Here is a 13,158-nt window from a genome sequence, read left to right as displayed (position 1 = left end):
ATACACACCCGACCCTGTATGTCAATGCATTACATGCTAGTACCAAACGCTTACATAGATCGTACAACACAAGCAATTTGTTTGAACATAACAGCTTCCTAACTTTCTCAAAGGCATTTTCTTGGCTTTTATCCCATACCCATTCATCTCCTTTACGCAGTAAAGAGTGCAGTAGTTCTAATTGTTATGTATGGAGAAAGAGTCAGGTTGAACACTATGAGCTCAAAGTAAAGTGTGACCTTACTCTTTTATTGCAGGTCTCCAGAGTGCCTCTCCAATCTGAGGCCTCCTTAAATACCTGTGCTCCCAAGGTATTATGAGAACCCTTGGCACTCCAGGGGATGAGCCCTCTGGTGGCTGTACAGCATAAATACAAGTTTACATATATAACAACACTCCCCACCAAAGTCAATTATGTAACTATTTACAACGTGAGTCGATCTGGGGCCCTTCTTGCCCTGGATGATCGTCTTGGTGTGAACGTTGGTATTGTTGGATCATTTGTTGGGCCCTTGCTGGGCTGCCTGGTGTGTTGGGTCCTGCTGGGCTGCTGTTGTTGATGGGTTCTGCTTCGTGGTCAGCCATAGTGCCGATTGCCATTGGTGTGTATGTTGGGTGATCAAAAAAGGTAGGGTCCAAGGTGGGTTGCTCAGGATAGTCCGTGAAACTGAGTTTGATTTGGTCCAAGTGTTTCCGGTGAATGGGTCCATTTGAAAGTTTGACCCGAAACACCCTGCTCCCCTCATTCGCCACGACAGTGCCGAGAAGCCACTTGGGGCCTTGTCCATAATTCAATACAAATACATGATCATTGACTTCAATCTCACGTGACACATTTGCGCTACCATGGTATGCACTTTGTTGAAGCCGCCTGCTCTCTATCTGTTCATGGAGATCAGGGTGAACTAACGAGAGCCTGGTCTTAATTGCTCTTTTCATGAGCAATTCAGCAGGTGGAATCCCAGTGAGTGAGTGGGGTCTCATGCGGTATCTAAGCAGGACTTGGAATAGGCAAGTCTGCAGTGAGCCTTCTGTTACCTTCTTCAAGCCTTGCTTGATGGTTTGCACTGCTCTCTCTGCCTGACCATTGGACGCTGGTTTAAATGGGGCAGATGTGACATGTTTGATCCCATTATGGGTCATGAATTCTTTGAAATCAGCACTGGTAAGACATAGCCCGTTGTCGCTCATCAGATCATCGGGTAGGCCGTGTGTGGCAAACATGGCCCGCAGGCTTTCGGTAGTGGCAGCAGAAGTACTAGCCGACATTATCTCACATTTCATTCACTTGGAGTACGCGTTTACAACCACAAGAAACATTTTACTCAAAAATGGACCTGCACAGTCAATGTATACCCTAGACCATGGTTTGGAGGGCCAAGACCATGAACTTTGCGGCGCCTCCCTGGGTACATTGCTTAACTGCGAGCATGTATTACATCTGTGAATGCAGGATTCTAAGTCCGCATCGATACCGGGCCACCACACGTGGGATCTGGCTATCGCTTTCATCATTACGATGCCTGGGTGGGTACTGTGGTGGTCATTGATGAAGGTGTCTCTGCCCTTCTTGGGAACCACTAAACGATTGCCCCACAGAATGCAGTCTGCCTGTATAGACATTTCATCTTTGCGCCGCTGGAACGGCTTTATCTCTTCCTGCATTTCCACTGGAACACTGGACCAGCTCCAGTGAAGCACACAGCTTTTGACTAGGGATAATAAGGGGTCCTGGCTCATCCAGGTTTTGATCTGCCGGGCAGTGATGGGTTATTGCTCACTCTTAAATGCTTCCATAGCCATGGCTAAATCTGCGGGCTGTGCCATTTCTACCCCCATGGTGGGCAATGGCAGCCTACTGAGAGTATCGGCGCAGTTGTCTGTGCCTGGCCTGTGGCGGATGGCGTAGTTGTATACGGACAACGTGAGCGCCCATCTCTGGATGCGGGCCGATGCATTGGTATTTATCCCTTTACTCTAGGAAAACAGGGATATAAGTGGCTTATGGTCAGTTTCCAATTCGAATTTTGGCCCAAACTGGTATTGATGCATTTGCTTTACCCCATAGACACACGCTAACGCTTCTTTTTCAATCACGCTGTAGGCTCTCTCAGCCTCAGTCAGATTCCAGGATGCATAAGCAACCGGTTGCAGTTTCCCGAAATCATTAGCTTGTTGCAATACACACCCGCGCCATATGATGATGCATCACATGCAAATACCAAACGCTTACATGGACCATACAACACAAGCAATTTGTTTGAGCATAACAATTTTTTCACTTTTACAAAGGCATTTTCTTGGCTTTTGCCCCAAACCCATTCATTCCCTTTTCGTAGTAAGACATGCAGGGGTTCTAACAGTGTGCTGAGACCTGGTAAGAAGTTACCAAAGTAGTTCAGGAGTCCCAGAAACGACCGCAGCTCCGTCACATTCTGTGGCCTTGGTGCATTCTCGATTGCCTCCGTCTTCACGTTGGTGGGCTTGATGCTGTCCGCCGCAATACTCCTTCCCAGGGACTCCATTTCAGGTGCCAGGAAAATGCACTTAGAGCATTTTAACCTGAGCCCCACGTGGTTGAGTCGACTAAGAACCTCCTCCAGGTTCTGCAGATGCTCGACTGTGTTCCAACCTGTGTCCAAGATCGCGTCCTGGAAGACCACGGTGTGCGGGACTGACCTCAGTAAGCTTTCCATGTTTCTCTGGAATATCACCGCCGCTGATAGAATTCAAAATATTTATAAATAAAAAGACCTTTGTGCGTGTTGATTCATGTGAGGCCCTTCAATGATTCCTCCAGTTCCTGTGTCATGTAGACAGAAGTCAGATCCAGCTTCATGGACATCTTTCCTCCCGCCAGCGTTGCAAAGAGGTCATCGGTCTTTGGTAGTGGGTATTGGTCCTGCAGGGAGAAACGATTGATAGTTACTTTGTAATCGCTACAGATTCTGACTGTGCCATCTCCCTTGAGGACAGAAACGATTGGGCTGGCCCACTTGTTGAACTCAATCGGTGAAATGATGCCCTCTCTTTGCAGCCGGTCTAGCGCAATCTCTACCCTTTCTCTCACATGTACGGTACTGCTCTCGCCTTGTGATGGATGGATCATTCCCCCGGAATTAGGTGGAGCTTCACTTTTGCTCCTTGGAATTTCCCGATACCTGGTTCAAACAGTGAAGGGAACTTGTTTAAGACCTGGGCACATGAAGTATCGTCAGCGGGCGATAGTGCTCAATCCCAGTTCCAGTGTATCTTTCCCAGCCAGCTCCTGCCGAGCAGCATGGGACCATTGCCCGGTACCACCCAGAGTAGTAGCTTGTGCATCGCTCCATCATAGGAGACCTTTACGGTAGCACTGCTGATTACGGGAATCAGTTCTTTCATGTAAATTCTTAGTTTCGTACGAATTGGAATTAAGACTGGCCTTGAGGCCTTGTTGCACCACAATCTTTCGAAAGACTTTTTGCCCATGATGGACTGGCTCGCGTTCGCATCCAGTTCCATTGCTATCGGGAGTCCATTTAGTTCAACATTCAGCATTATCCGGGGACAATTTGTGGTGAATGTGTGCACCCCATGTACCTTTGCCTCCTCGGTCTGAGGCTCTGGTTCGTCGTGATCCTCCGTGGATCTGTCTTCCTCTGCACAATACTGGTTGGTTTAACAGGATTAGCAGCTCGCCTGCACATACGTTGCAGGTGTCCCATTGTTCCACAGCCCTTTGAATCAGCATGAATGGAAACGATGATCACCCCTGCTGCGCCAACAAGGTGTTAATGGCCTTGCATTCATCACCCTTGTTGGTGGACTCTGAGACATCTGCGGACGTGCAGCTGCAGGCATGTGAGACCTGCCCTGTATATTACGATTCGAAAACAACATCACTTTGTTCACAGTCCTCGTAGCAGCACTTGTATGCTGAGATTTGCTTAGTATTGTCACTGGTGGTAATGAACGCCTGGGCTATCGCTCTGGTTGGGGTCTCTGCAGACAAAAGTTTATGGTATGGTTTCGTGGCCAATGCCAAGTACGAAAAAGTCTCTGAGCATGTGCTCCAAATGTCCTTCAAATTCACAATGTCCTGCAAGGTGTCTTAGCTCGGCGACATAACTCGCCACTTCCTAGCCTTCAGACTTTTTGTAGGTGTAGAACCGGTACCTCGCCATCTGAACACTTTCCTTCGGGTTCAAATGCTCTCGGACCAGTGTGCACAAATCATCGTACGATTTCTCCGTGGGTTTCACTGGAGTGAGCAGATTCTTCATGAGGCCATACGTTGGTGCCCCACAGACAGTGAGGAGGATTGCCCTTCGTTTGGCAGCGTTCTCTTCACCATCTAGCTCGTGGGCCACGAAGTATTGGTTGAGTCGCTCCATAAAAGTTTCCCAATCATCTCCCTCTGAGAATTTCTCCAGGTTGCCCACTGTTCTCTGCATCTTTGGGTTCGCTATCTATATCTCATCGCCAGTTGTTATGTATGGAGAAAAAATCAGACTGAACACTGTGAGCTCAAAGTAAAGTGTGACATTAGTTCTTTATTGCAGGTCTCCAGAGTGCCTCGCCAACCTGTGAGGCCTCCTTAAATACCTGTGCTCGCAAGAGATTATGGGATCCCTTGGGACTCCAGGGGATCAGCCCTCTGGTGGCTGTACAGATTAAATACAAGTTCACATATATAATACTAACAATGTGCTAATACCTGGTAAGAAGTTACCAAAATAGGTCAGGAGTCCTAGAAACGACCGCAGCTCCGTCATGTTCTGTGATCTCGGTGCGTTCTTGATTGCATCCGCCTTTGAATCAGTGCGGCTGATGTCATCCGTCGTGATTCTCCTCCTCAGGAACTCCACTTCAGGCACCAGGAAAATGCACTTCGAGCGTTTTAGCCTGAGACCCCACACGATTAAGCCGACTAAGAACCTCCTCTAGGTTCTGCAGATGCTCGACGGTGAACTGACCTGTAACCAAGATGTCGTCCTGGAAGACCACGGTGCGCGGGACCGACTTCAGCAAGCTTTCCATGTTCCCCTGGAATATCGCCATGGCTGATCGAATCCCAAATGGTCATCTGTTGTAAATGAAGAAACCTTTGTGCATGTTGATGCAGGTGAGTCCTTTCGATGATTCCTCCATTTTCCTGCGTCATGTAGGCTGAGGTCAAATCCAGCTTCGTGAACATTTTCCCTCCCGCCAACATCGCAAATAGGTCGTCTGCCTTTGTATATATTCTCAGTTTAGTACGAATGAGAGTCAGGACTGGCCTTCAGGCCTTGCTGCACCACAACTTGTCAAAAGTCTTTTTGCTCTTTATGGACTGGCTTGCACCCGTGTCCAGCTCCATGAACACCGGGAGTCTATTTAATTCAACCTTCAGCATTATCGGGGGACACTTTGTGGTAAATGTGTGTACCCCATTTACCTCTACCTCCTCGGTCTGAGGCTCTGGTTCGTCATGATCCACCGTGGATCTATCCTCCTCTGTAACATGGTGGTTTGCAGGATTAGTAAGGTTTGGAGCTCACCTGCACATACATTGGTGGTGTCCCATTGTTCCACAGCCCTTGCAAATGTATCCTTTGAAGCAGCATGAATGGAAGCGATGTTCACCCCCACAGCGCCAACAAGGTGTTAATGGCCTTGTATTCACCACCCTTGATGGTGGACTCTGAGTCATCTGCAGACATGCAGCTGCAGGCATGTAAGTCCTGCCCTGTACATTTCGATTCGAAAACAACGTTACTTTGTTCACAGTACTTGCAGCAGCACTCATGTGCTGAGAAATTTGTTTGGTATTGTCACTGGTGGCACTAAATGCCTGCGCTATCGCTATGGCTTTACTCAAGGTCTCCACAGTCAAAAGTTTGCGAAGTATTACTTCATGGCCAATGCCAAGTAAAAAGAAGTCCCTGAGCATGTGCTCCAAGTGTCCTTCAAATTCGCAATGTCCTGCAAGGCGCCTTAGCTCGGCGATGTAGCTCACCACTTCCTTGTCTTCAGACCTCTTGTACGTGTAGAACCGATAACTCGCCATCAGAACACTTTCCTTCGGATTTAGATACTCCTGGACCAGTGTGCACAACTCATCGTATAATTTGTCTGTGGGTTCCGCTGGAACGAGCAGATTTTTCATGAGGCCATACGTTGGTGCCCTGCAAACGGTGAGGAGGATCACCCTTCGTTTGGCAGCGTTCGCTTCTCCTTCCAGCTCGTTGGCCATGAAGTATTGGTTGAGTCGCTCCACAAAGGTTTCCCAATCATCTCCCTCTAAAAGTTTCTCCAGAATTCCCACGGTCCTCTGCATTGTTGCAGTGGGGTTCGTCATTTGTATCTCATCGCCAGTTGTTATGCCTTGAATAAAGAGTCAGACTAGATACTGCAAGCTCAAAGTAAGGTGTGACCGTAGTCCTTTATTACAGATCTCAGAGTGACTCTCCAGCCTGTGAGGCCTCCTTATATAAAGGAGCTCCCAAGGGATTGTGGGATCCCTTGGGACTCCAGGGGATAAGCCCTCTGGTGGTTAGACGTGGTATTTACAGGTTTACAGAGACAGTGCCAAAATTAGACTTAAAAATAGTTAAAAAGGGCGCAGGTTCCGAGCCCTGTCCAGATCTTAGCAGGGAATATATGTAAGAATAATCAGTTTAATTTTAGTCTGAGAGATTTACATATTATGTGGATCATTACAATTCAAAATCTATTTAATACTCTTGCCGAAGCAATCAGGCTGTTCCAACACTTGCGTCACTGGTCTGACCCTTCGCCTCGAGACCATGCGGCGATCTCGCCCCAAATCTTCTGGTAGGCCCGGGGTGGAGGTTTCCCATGCTCACCCCGGGTTAGTTGACCCCACCGGCTGTGGACCTCATTAATTAAAGCATTATTTGCCTCATTGGAGAAGGTTTGACCCTCCTCCTCCCCTCCACATCCTGCCCACTCTCTGCGGACTCATGCTGGGGCACCTTTTTTAGGTTTCAGGCTGGTTTTTCTAATGACTGCTTTGTCTCTCTCTCTGTCTCTCTCACTCTGTCTCTCTCTCTCCCTCCCTTTGCCTTCTGCACACACCCAGATGATCCCTGACCTCCCGAATTGCAGGAAACCTTCGTTTGAAAAAAAACAAAAAACACATGCACAGAAAGGTCATTGCTCAGGACGCCTTGTCTTCCACACCGCTGAGGCCCATTTCACATCGCTGAGCTATCGCTAAGCTACCGTTGGCCCAAATAAAGCCGAAAGTAACCATCAGAAAAATGGTCAATCTTCCAGCGATCCTGAGAGCTGAAACATTGCTAAAGCTGGAACATCGCCCATTTTTTGGGCCCTAGCAACCGAAGTGGAAAGTCAAGTCCTATATGTCTAGAAAATTATTAAATTGTCCTCTAAAAATGCAATAAAATATCAACATTCACCATAATATTATTAGATGGTTGTCAAGAGATTTTAAAACCACCTTAAAAGCACTCATGAATTACTTCAGAGCTCCCACAAACTTGAAGCAGCCTTTTATGAAAAGTCCTTCAAATTGTAAAATGGCGTCCATACCGCTGGGTTAAGATCAGGTGAGTGCAGCTTTTCTTGAGTGCCTTTCTCGGCGAGTGATCAGTTGGGCGGTATATGGGCGAGATGCCGAATGTAACGCTCGGCGATAATCTTGGTGGTATTTGGGCATTAGTTTCTATTATAACCAGTGATGATGTCAGATTTTAAAAAAAATAATATGGGCAGGCGGTTCAGCTAATTCTCGGTGTTAACTCTATGCCAAAAGCTACGCTGGCGATAAATGGGCGATAATTGAGTGTTGATTTCCATTTTTAATCAAATATGAGCGTTAAACTCAATCTCAGCAGTTAAATGGGCGGTAACTGGACGGTAACTGGGCGATTCCGATGGAAAGTCTAGGCATGAACTTATTTTGCCATATTTACAAATCAAAATTAACCACTTGTTTTCTGTTTCAAAGAAGATACCTTGGCTCTCGAACAGAACTTGATGTTGAACTTAAACTCATTCTAGGCTGATCCTGAGGAGGGCAACCCTTGATCTACATTTTGACTTCGACTTAAATTCTGACTCTCTCTTGGATTTGTTTCTAGTACATCTGATGTAGGATTTGATACTGGTAATCTGACAATCTGACTCATCAGAAATAATCGAAGCAAAATTCCAACTTTCAACTCCTTCCACATCTGTAGTTAAAATACGATCAATGTGAACAAACCTAACTTTTCCATGATCAAACACCTTGACCAAATATGTGCGAGAGCCACATATCTTCACTAATTCTCCTGGTAACCACTTTAACCATTAATGTTGATGGTTCTTCACTCTAACCTTCTGATTTAATTTCACAATTCTCTCTTTCACTCTACCTCTATCATGATTCTCTTTCTGTCTTAATTGTTTCTCTTCTACTGACTGTACCAAGTTTGGCTTTAACAATGAGAACCTGGTTCATGGCTGTTGTTTGAGAAACAACTCTGCTGATGTTCTACCAGTAATTGTATGAAGAGTATTACAATAAGTAATTAGAAAGTTTGCTAGTTTGTGGTCCAATGTCAACAGCCGTTTCCTGGGATGTCGATCCAACATTTGCTTGATGAGGGCACATTTTACAATTTGTACTGTGTGCTCTGCTGCACCATTTGAAGCAGGGTGGTACGGTGGAACCTTGGTCTGTGTCACACCATTTCTGCTTATGAACTGTGCAAATTCTTCTGAATAAATTTGCAGCCCATTATCAGACACAATTTCTTCTCAGAGACCATATGAAGAAAACAATCTTCACAAATTGTCTAGTCTTTTACTTGTTGCTTTTTTCCGCATAGGAAACACATCTACCCACTTCGAATGGCTATAAATCACAATGAACAATTGTTGTCCTTCTAGCTCAGCAAAATCTACATGTAACCTTTACCACATCCTGGAAAGCTATTTCCATGGCTGTAATGGTACTGATGGTGGTTGCTTGCTTACCAATTAACATGCTGTACACTGACTAACGATGTACTCTATATCTTGATCGAAACCCGGCCACCATAGGTAACTGCATGCAAAACTCTTGGTCAAGCACATTCCCAGGTGCTGGTCATGAGGATCTCCTAACAATCTGGACCTGAACTTATTTGGAATAACTACTCTTTCATCATACATGCTACAATCTTGATCCACTGATAATTCATTCCTACGAATTAAGTATGGATGAATATCTTCCTCTGATACCTGGTTTGGCCAGCCATTTGCTGTGTAATCATACACCTTTGACATAAATGGGTCACATTTTGTTGTTCTACCAATCGCTTCAGCTGTGACTGGCAGTTCATCAATGTATGAAAAATCAAAAACTTCTTCCCTATTGGGTGTAACTTGTGATGGGGATCGCAACCTGGATAAAGCATCAGTATTACCATCTGACTTAGGTACTTCAACAATGGGTGCAGCTCAATTACTTAGATCTACCTTAGAGATAATGTGCTCAGTTTCTAGTCTTTTGAGTTCTTGCTCAACTTTCTCCTTGAGTGCGTACAGTAGAGGAAGTGGCTTGCAGTAAACTGGTCTAGTATCCTTCTGTACCCTGACACTCGCCTTGAAGCCTTGATTTGGACTGCCTGTTTCGCAGAACAACTTTCGATACTGCTTGATGACATGATCCTTCAATGCAAATCTCGTTTCAACATGAAAAATCTCATTCCAATCCAGCTTCAGTGATCCAACCAATTTCTACCTATTAAGGCAGACTTGCCTCCTGCCACTATTAAGTAAGTCAAGATCTGAAACTGATCCTTGCATTTCACTGGTACGGTTATACGTCCTACAACAGCGATTTTCTCTCCTGAGTAGCCTCGCAGTTCTATCTTTGACTTCCCAGTGAAAATTCCCTCAACTTGTCGAGATATAGTGATTCCAGTGCTATGTTCATGGATCACCAGTGTCGATTTCCATGGGTTTTCTGGTTCCTGTAACATCTAATTGATTGACGATACTTCGTGAATCATTGTTAAATACTCTTGTGCTCCTGATGATGTGTATCTCCAGAACCTCCTCATGATACTGCTTCTAGATCTCCTACTAAAAGATCCTTTCGGAATGAGTGATCACAGTATGGTTGAATTTGTAATACAGATTGAGGGTGAGGAAGTAATGTCTCAAACGAGCGTACTATGCTTAAAAAAAGGGGACTACAGGGGGATGAGGGAAGAGTTGGCTAAAGTAGACTGGGAACACAGACTAAACGGTGGCACAATTGAGGAACAGTGGAGGACTTTTAAAGAGCTCTTTCATAGTGCTCAACAAAAATATATTCCAGTGAAAAAGAAGGGTGGTAAGAGAAGGGATAACAAGCCATGGATAAGCAAGGAAATAAAGGAGAGTATCAAATTAAAAACCAATGTGTACAAGGTGGCCAAGGTTAGTGGGAAACTAGAAGATTGGGAACATTTTAAACGACAGCAAAGAATGACTAAGAAAGCAATAAAGAAAGGAAAGATAGATTACGAAAGTAAACTTGCGCAAAACATAAAAACAGATAGTAAAAGCTTTTACCGATATATAAAATGGTAAAGAGTGACTGAAGTAAATGTTGGTCCCTTAGAAGATGAGAAGGGGGATTTAATAATGGGAAATGTGGAAATGGCTGAGACCTTAAACAATTATTTTGCTTCCGTCTTCACAGTGGAAGACACAAAAACCATGCCAAAAATTGCTGGTGATGGGAATGTGGGAAGGGAGGTGTCGAAATCTCGACCTCCAAAAAGAATGACTCCAACACTTACAGCTCCGGTAGAAGTTTCCTTTTTAATTTACTTGCTCGCAAGGGGTAGGTTTCACTCAGTCAAGGGCTAAATGAACACCTCCGAAATGGTTCAGTTTAACAAGATATTTATACAGTAAAACCAAAGTTCTGGCCTCTCCCTGTGTATTGCTCTGTCTCACAGTCAGTGAATACAGATAAAGAGTTAATTACTATATCCTGGTCCTGACATGGTGTCCAGATATTTCCTTTTGTCAGGGTTATCAGAAAGCCAAACGGCCATTACTCCATGAGTCATAGGTAATGGGCTATCACCTGTCTTGTATTGTGTCAGGATTGTTTCAATTTCCTGGTCAGTTTATCTGTTTGCATCAAATGGATGAGGTCTCGGAAAGAGATAATGGCTAGAAGATAAGGGTGGGGTGACATGGAACTCCTGTAGTGTAGACAATAGGAGAGCACCATGGGGGGTTACTTGTCTCAGCATGACTTGTCTCCTAGCTGTCTGATGGCCATCAGCCATCTCACAGCAGGTTTAGCTGTTTATGCAAGCTGACTGCTAAAATGCAGAAAGTTCTGGAAGGGCCAGGACTCCATTTTAATCAAAAGGCACACAAATACCGTATGGTATCAGCTTAGATAAAAATACTTTCCACAGAGGATCTTGAGACAATCATTATCACTAGGGGGGTAGTGCTGGACAGGCTAATGGATCTCAACGTAGACAAGTCCCCTGGTCCTAATGAAATGCATCCCAGGGTATTAAAAGAGATGGCGGAAGTTATAGCAGATGCATTCATTATAATCTACCAAAATTCTCTGGACTCTGGGGAGGTACCAGCGGATTGGAAAGCAGCTAATGTAACACCTCTGTTGAAAAAACGGGGCAGACAAAAGGCAGGTAACTATAGGCCTGTTAGTTTAACATCTGTAGTGGGGAAAATGCTTGAAGCTATCATTAAGGAAGAAATAGCGGGACATCTAGATAGGAATAGTGCAATCAAGCAGACGAAACATGGATTCATGAAGGGAAAATCACGTGTAACTAATTTACTGGAATTCTTTGAGGATATAACAAGCATGGTGGTTAGAAGTGTACCGATGGATGTGGTGTATTTAGATTTCCGAAAGGCATTCAATAAGGTGCCACACAACAGGTTACTGCAGAAGATAAAGTACGCGGAGTCAGAGGAAATGTATTAGCATGGATCGAGAATTGGCTGGCTAACAGAAAGCAGAGAGTCGGGATAAATGGGTCCTTTTCGGGTTGGAAATTGCTGGTGTGCCACAGGAATCGGTGCTGGGACCACAACTGTTTACAATATACATAGATGACCTGGAAGAGGTAACAGAGTGTAGTGTAACAAAATTTGCAGATGACACAAAGATTAGTGGAAAGCGGGTTGTGTAGAGGACACAGAGATGCTGCAAAGAGATTTAGATAGGTTAAGCGAATGGGCTAAGGTTTGGCAGATGGAATACAATGTCGGAAAATGTGAGGTCATCCACCTTGGAAAAGAAAACAGTAAAAGGGAATATTATTTGAATGGGGAGAAATTACAACATGCTGCAGTACAGAAGGACCTGGGGGTCCTTGTGCATGAATCCCAAAAAGTTAGTTTGCAGGTGCAGCAGGTAATCAGGAAGGCGAATGGAATGTTGGCCTTCATTGCGAGAGGGATGGAGTACAAGAGCAGAGAGGTCCTGCTGCAACTGTACAGGGTATTGATGAGGCCGCACCTGGAGTACTGCATGCAGTTTTGGTCACCTTACTTAAGGAAGGATGTACTAGCTTTGTAGGGGGAGAGACGATTCACGAGGCTGATTCCGGAGATGAGGGGGTTACCTTATGATGATAGATTGAGTAGACTGGGTCTTTACTCGTTAGAGTTCAGAAGGATGAGGGGTGATCTAATAGAAACATTTAAAATAATGAAAGGGATAGACAAGATAGAGGCAGAGAGGTTGTTTCCACTGGTCGGGGAGACTAGAACTAGGGGACACAGCCTCAAAATACGGGGGAGCCAATTTAAAACTGAGTTGAGAAGGAATTTCTTCTCCCAGAGGGTTATGAATCTGTGGAATTCTCTGCCCAGGGAAGCAGTTGAGGCTAGCTCATTGAATGTATTCAAATCACAGATAGATAGATTTTTAACCAATAAGGGAATTAAGGGTGATGGGGAACGGGCGGGTAAGTGGAGCTGAGTCCACGGCCAGATCAGCCATGATCTTGTTGAATGGCAGAGCAGGCTTGAGGGGCTAGATGGCCTACTCCTGTTCCTAATTCTTATGTTCTTATGTTCTTATGTTCTCTTCAATGCTATGCAGTCTCTGGCGATTTCTACTTCGAGCATTGAACATCGGTAACCTTTCGGTCTGCATGCCTTTGCAAGATGCCCAGTTTTGTTGCAGAA

The sequence above is a fragment of the Pristiophorus japonicus genome, chromosome 2 (genome assembly GCF_044704955.1).
Source record: "Pristiophorus japonicus isolate sPriJap1 chromosome 2, sPriJap1.hap1, whole genome shotgun sequence".
Taxonomy (NCBI): Eukaryota; Metazoa; Chordata; class Chondrichthyes; family Pristiophoridae; genus Pristiophorus; species Pristiophorus japonicus.
The sequence above is the reverse complement of the archived record's forward strand: the minus strand, read 5'-3'. Positions refer to the sequence as shown.